This window comes from Cetorhinus maximus, chromosome 18, assembly GCF_964194155.1.
Source record: "Cetorhinus maximus chromosome 18, sCetMax3.hap1.1, whole genome shotgun sequence".
In the NCBI taxonomy this organism is placed as follows: Eukaryota; Metazoa; Chordata; class Chondrichthyes; order Lamniformes; family Cetorhinidae; genus Cetorhinus; species Cetorhinus maximus.
Genome location: NC_135896.1, coordinates 46733298 through 46739751, shown reverse-complemented (window position 1 = coordinate 46739751; position 6454 = coordinate 46733298). Strand labels below are relative to the sequence as shown.

The 6454-nt window shown below is 43.6% G+C and overlaps 1 long non-coding RNA gene across 1 annotated transcript; it reads right to left on the bottom strand.

The window, feature by feature from the left end:
- Nucleotides 1-3614: 3614 nt before the first annotated feature.
- Nucleotides 3615-5942, bottom strand: LOC144693483 (uncharacterized). The gene is made up of 3 exons (XR_013579549.1): nt 5828-5942; nt 5582-5641; nt 3615-4089 (listed from the first exon to the last, which is right to left on the bottom strand). It is a non-coding gene; the product is annotated as an uncharacterized LOC144693483 (long non-coding RNA).
- Between the last annotated feature and the right edge of the window lie 512 nt (nt 5943-6454).

The following is a 6454-nucleotide window of genomic DNA, read 5'->3' as shown; positions in this document are numbered from 1 at the left end:
AAGTTTACATACTGCTAAGAGCATTCAAAAGGCAACAGAGTTAACATTAGGTGAGGTGTCACTTGATTCAGTTTTTTAGATGTTTTATTCCACAGTAGGTAAAACATACAGAGCACTGTGTACGATGAAAGTTACTTTGCACAATCAATTCAACTTCTGTTTGTGTAATGTTACAAAATTAAAAAACACATATATGCGAGCTCAGGTTGTTGGACCCTTACTGTAAAAGTATAAAATCTTCTGTGCACTGGAAAAGAGAAGGTTGAGAGTTGCTATGGTTCTTGTTTTCAGGATTATAAAGGGGTTGGATAAGGTAGACCAAGACACCTTGCTCAGAACAGTAGAAGCTGAGGAGGGAGGATATTTTCAAAACTAATCTGCAGAAATACTGGATCATTTTAATCCTCTAAAATGATAGGTTTGGGTTGGGTGAGAAGTTGTCCGCTTCCAGGTGACCAATCAAGCTAGCAGTCGAGCAGGAAACCAGCAGTGAAATTTGAAACATGTCCCACCGGCAAACCCAGACTTCCAGGTTTCCTATCCACAACTGCTCTCACCTCTCCAAGCCACTCACCATCCTGACTTGGAAATAAATCGCCATTCCTTCACTGTCGCTGCGTCAAAATCCTGGCACTCCCACCCTAACAACACTGTGCGTATACCTACACCGCAGGGACTGCAGCGGTTCGAGAAGGTGGCTCACCACCACCTTCTCAAGAGCAATTATGGGCGGGCAATAAATGCTGGGCTAGCTGGTGATGCCCACATCCTATGAATGAAAGAAATAAACTTTGAACGCAACTCCCCATAAATAACAGGGTCATTATCCAATTGGTGCATTGTCAATCAGTGGAACAGGCTCCCTAGGGAGACAATGGAAGTAGTTAGCACTGATTTGTTCAAATGAAAATTATATTGAATCATACCATCTTAAAGCACAGAAGGAGGTCATTTGGCCTCTCGTGCCTGTGCCATAGGATGGCCTCTGCCTGCTAAGAGTCTCCTGCTATGGGACAGTGCATCGTACTCGGGCTGACCAGCTGGAGTTGATGGGATCACAGGCAGAGGGGATCTGAAACAGCAGGACACCTTGGACTGTCCTGGGAGGATGCCCCTGGGGTATCTGGCTCACACTCCTCCTCCATTTGGGTACCTGAAGGCCCTTCCCTGACTCCTTGAGGAGAAGGGGCACCTGAAGGGAGGTTGAGGTGCCCCTCCCCCTCTCCCCTTACCACTGCTGGAAAGCACCCATGGCTAGAGTGATGGTGTGCCGGTCTGAGCGCAAATCCAAAAACTGCTGGACCTGGGTCTCCAAGGCAGCCACCACCCTTCCCATGGAGACTTAGTTGTACTCACATGCCAGAGTCACGACATCAGACAGAATGTGGACAGACTCCTCCATCCTTCATTCCAGTCTGGTTACGGCCTCTGACACCTCGGCTTGATGTTCCCCTGCTTGCCTTTGCACCTTCAACATTTTTCTCAGGGCCGATTCCAGAGGTTTGTCATCGGACTCGGACTCTGCAGGGGCCTAGACTCCAGCAGTCCTCAGAGTGTCAAAGACCTCGGCTGCCACTGCCTCCACCTGCTATGACACGTTGGTGAGGTGCTTAACAGATAGTGACCTGAGCCTATTCTAGAACTTGGACCCATGGAGGTGCATGTATCTGTGCTGGTGGAGGGTGCAGGTGAACGCAGTGATGGGTCTTTATCCGATGGTTCCTCGGCATCCTCATCTGAGGTGGTCTAGGAGCTGGGACTGGGGCGCCTGCCCAAACTCTTCTTCTGCCTTTCCTTGCTGGTGGCTGGAATAGAGAAAAGAGATAATTAGTGTTTGATTAGGAAAGCTCCTACATAATAGGTCATTCGCAGTCATTGTCCGCATTTGGCCGATGTACACTGGATAGACCCTCACAAGCTTGTTGTGGGAAGCCGCTCTTGCCTTCCGTGCAGGAACAATCTCTGTCCTCACCAGCCAACTCTGCAGCCAGCTCCTCATGGGAGGAGAGTATTCTCAGCTCCGGGGTATCCCCTCCAGCCTTGGCTCTCTCCTGTCGATTATGAGTGATCTTGTCCTGCATAAAGACAAATGGATTGACTAAGCACTATGAGGTAATGATGGGATGAACAAATCACTGCCCACCCCACCACAAAATTCCAACAAGTTCCTTGTTGACGCTGATAATTAATGAGTTGACAGGCAGAAAATCGGGCACAAAAATCTGCCCTGCCACCCAGCGGGAATCACACCGACTTTCCCGCCTGCCACCACAGTCTCCAGAATGGAAAATTCCAACCAGTTTCTCCTGACTTGTTCTATCAAAATATAATTTTGAATACCTTTATTAGGTAACCCATTAACCTTCTCTGCTCTAAGGAGAACAATTTCAGCTTCTCCAGTCTCTCCACATAACTGAACTCCCTCATTCTGGTATCATTGTGGTAAACCTCCTCTATACCTTCTCCAAGGCCCTGATGTCCTTCCTAAAGTGTGGTGCCCAGAATTATCAATTTGCCCTGTCACCTTCAATGATTTGTGAATATCCCTCTGTTGCTCCACCTCCATACTACCATTTAGATCATACTGCCTCTTTATGTTATTTGTGCATCATTTCTCAATTATCCATGATAAATTGCATCTGCCATGTGTCTGCCCTTTTCACAGTCTGTCATTGTCTTCATTAGCCTCAGCCTGTTCAGGCGCAACCCCTATGGTTTGTACAGGTCCCTCCTGCCCCAGAACTGTTAGTTAAGGCCCCAGGAGCCTGAAGCCATTCCTTCTGCACCACTCCTCTAGCCACACATTTATCTGCACCATCTTCCCATTTCACTAGCACATAGCACTGGGGGTAATCCAGTGATTACAGTTGAAGTCCTGTTCCTTAATTTTTTTAATTCTTCAATCTTTTTTCTGAAACTCTGCCTTTAGAAGCCCAACTCTTTTCCTATGATGCCAAAGGTTCCAATATAGACCACAACCTCTGTTTGTTCCCCTTACCCTCGCAGAATGTCCTGCACATATTCAGTGATATCATTTACTCTTGCACCAGGAAGGCAACATACCATTTGATACTCACATCTTGGCTACAGAAACTCCAGTCTAGCCCCCAATTATCCAATTCCCTATAACAATTGCATTATTACACTTTCTTGTACTCCCCTGTGGATCTGAGTCTCCTGTTGTGCTGTGGATTTGCTTCTAACCGAACTCCCAGAATTGTCATCACCCCCACAACACTGAGTGCTGATTTGTGTCATTATTTCAGAAAATAATATTTTGGGATATGCTATATTAGTAATTTAAGACATGACATATGATAAGTGTAGTAAGCTTTGGAGGATCAGGTAACTTTAGACCTTTGGTTCTGTTGCGACTGGTCCCCGGACGAGATTCCCCAATTTGATGTGATCCCAGACGAGGCACACTAAATTGTTATGCTCCTGACTGAGGAGTGGTGAACTAGCTCCCTTTCTTTATTCAACCCCCTCTGTTGGTCCCAATAAGGTTAATTTTAAAAGGATCCCTTCGCTCACGGATACCTTTTCCCAGTCCGAATGTATTTATGTTTTAAAAAGGAGCCAATTTAACCAGGTTGTCTTGAGTCAAAGAAAGAGTGAAATTATTAGTTACTAAATGAGAGTTACTAAATGAAAGCGAGAAAAAATAATAAAAACATGTAACACATACAGACAGATTAGAAATGAGAAATTGAGTCCAAAAATAAAAGTTAAAAGGATATACCAATCAGTCCTTTGGCTTGTCCGTGAGGTGAAACGTTGCAGTCATTAAGTTGGGGTGATTTCGGTAGCACTGACTTTGGCAGTTGAACAGTTGGTTTGGAGATTCTGGGTTCTGCATGTTAGCTGAAAGGAGTTGCCCTGTTTCCTTTTTGACTGTAGCTTTGCTGACTTGTAACTTGCTTCCAGCAATCAGAGAGGAAATACTTTTTTTACCTGCAAGCACAGGGATGCCCAGTTGGTGTTCTTCAGTTGTGACCTCCACAGCATACACACACCAGAACAGAACACCAGACTAGTACACAGAACTAGGGTTGCAGTGGCTTTTTTAACTCCTTTCCCTGTGTATTCCTAGAAGGGAAAAAACAATCAGATTTAATCCAGATCTGTTTTCTTTCAACTCAGTTCATGTTCACAGTCTGGGATATAACTCAACAGGAGGTGGTTTCGGCTGAGATGGTAATCATTTTCCATTATTTCTGAAAACACAGGAGATTACAGTTCACTGGGGTTTTCCACACTTCATGTCTAGGTCTGTTGTAGACTATTTGGTAGGGATTGATAGCTAGGATTTGTCAATAACTCCATTATCATTGTGTCATGTGACTACTCTGATAGTAGACAGTGAACTAGATGGACCTTTCTTGTCTAGCAATACCTACGTCAATTTCTAAATTACCTCCCTTTAAAGACCAATGGAGATCAAAGACAATGTCAAGGTGCTAGGTGTCTCCTGATTGACCAGACATTGCTAAAGAATGGACCATTTTCTGGAATCATTGCAGATCAACTGCACATCCTATGGTTGAATTATCTCTCCTTTTCCTTATTGATGAACAATTCAGCATGGGGCTGTTCTTGACAAAGGATCATAGATCTAAACCATCAACCAAACTTTCTCCACAAATGCTACCTCACCTGCTCAGTGTTTCTGGTATTACCTATTTCAATACCAACATGGGGATGTCTAGGGAAACTGCCCCCTTTTTGGGTCCGCTCTTGCCAAAAACAGCTTATCTGTGTCCTATTAGTAAAACAAATGGCCACCGAAATGTGTAATAGATTTTCACGCCAGTTTTAAATATGAACCTCCAGAATTTTGAACATTGCTTATTTATTCATTCGTGGAATGTGGGTATCACCGGCTAGGCTAGCATTTATTGCCCATCCCTAATTGCCCTTGTTCAGAGGGCACTAAGAATGAACCACATTATTGTGGGTCTGGGTCTAGAGTCACATGTAGGTCAGATCAGGTAAGGACAGCAGATTTCTTTCCCTAAAGGACATTAGTGAACCAGATGGTTTTTACAACAATCATCAATGGTCTCATGGTCATCATCGTACTTTTAATTCCAGATTTTCATTGAATTCAAGTTTTGCCATCTGCCATGATGGGATTCAAATCCAGGTCCCCAGAGCATTACCCTGGGTCTCTGGAATATTAGCCAGTGACAATACACTATATCACTGCCTCCCCGCTTTCTCAGGACCTTAATATTAATAAGTATTAAACAAGGAAAGGATCGTGGTTGACAGTTCAGTTCTCTATCATTTCACAGCCTGCCACTGTGTATTAGGTTAGTTCTCCATCAATACCAGCTAGGCATAAAATGAACTATTACATGGGTGGAGCGTATAACGGAAAATCAGGTGAGATTGCATAACTGTACAGAAGCCTGACCTATGTTTTATCTTCCTATCCTTCGAAGTGGAAGAAAATCAGATAGCCCCATTAAGGGCATGGATTCTACTGTGCAGCCCCCCCCCCCCCCCCCACACACACAACTGATTTTCTTCAGTCAGGTATTACTTTATGATACAGGGACTACAGAATAAAATCTACCTCAGCACTGTCCACAGATACACCGGCCATTTAGCTGATTTACTGTAGGGCTGCTAGCACCTGTGAAATCATATTCTGACATGAGTTATCTCCTTCAGAAGGTAAAATAATGAGCAGGTAAAATTGTAAAACAAGAGGCAGAAAATATTTTGACTTCTTCCGTTACTTCAGCACAGGTGGAATTCACAACATTATATGGTCATGTAAATCAAATCATTTTGCAGCAGTTTTAAAAGTTTTACACACCAGTGTTGTGCATTTCTGCAGCAATTCTACTGTGCTAGTACAAGTTATTATGTAGCTAAATTTTGATTTTGGTAAAAATCAGAGCCAATGTCTTGTCTGGACTTTAAGCTTTCCGCCCAGAAACTGCTAATCACTAAATTCTTTGCAAGCTGACGTTGCTTCTCAAGCAGCCAATTTAATAACATCAAAGCAGACAGATTAAATCTGGCATTTTTTTTACATTGAACATTACAGACATTTTTAAAAGCAAGAGCTAAATTGATTTGCAGTTTAAAAGCTTTGGCGGACTACAGTTTGCTGGCACCTCGAACAAGGTATTCGTGAACTGGCTACTCTTGTGAGCAGCAACATCAGCATGCAATTAATTTTTTGTGAACAAGAGAATTTGGCTTCCAGCCACAAACTTCTGGTGACACATGGCCTTTAAAACCCTAGTGTCATCAGGAATTTCCGTTTTGCAAAACAGAAATTCTTGACTGTAAACAACGCAGCTGAGCAGCACAATCGAAGATGGCAGTGGAAACACAAGTCCACCACAGATTTTCCAGCTGAGAATTCGTCCTTCAATGCACTTTTAAAGTACCCAACTATGGGATCATAAAGATCAAGTGGACTTGAATTTTCTCT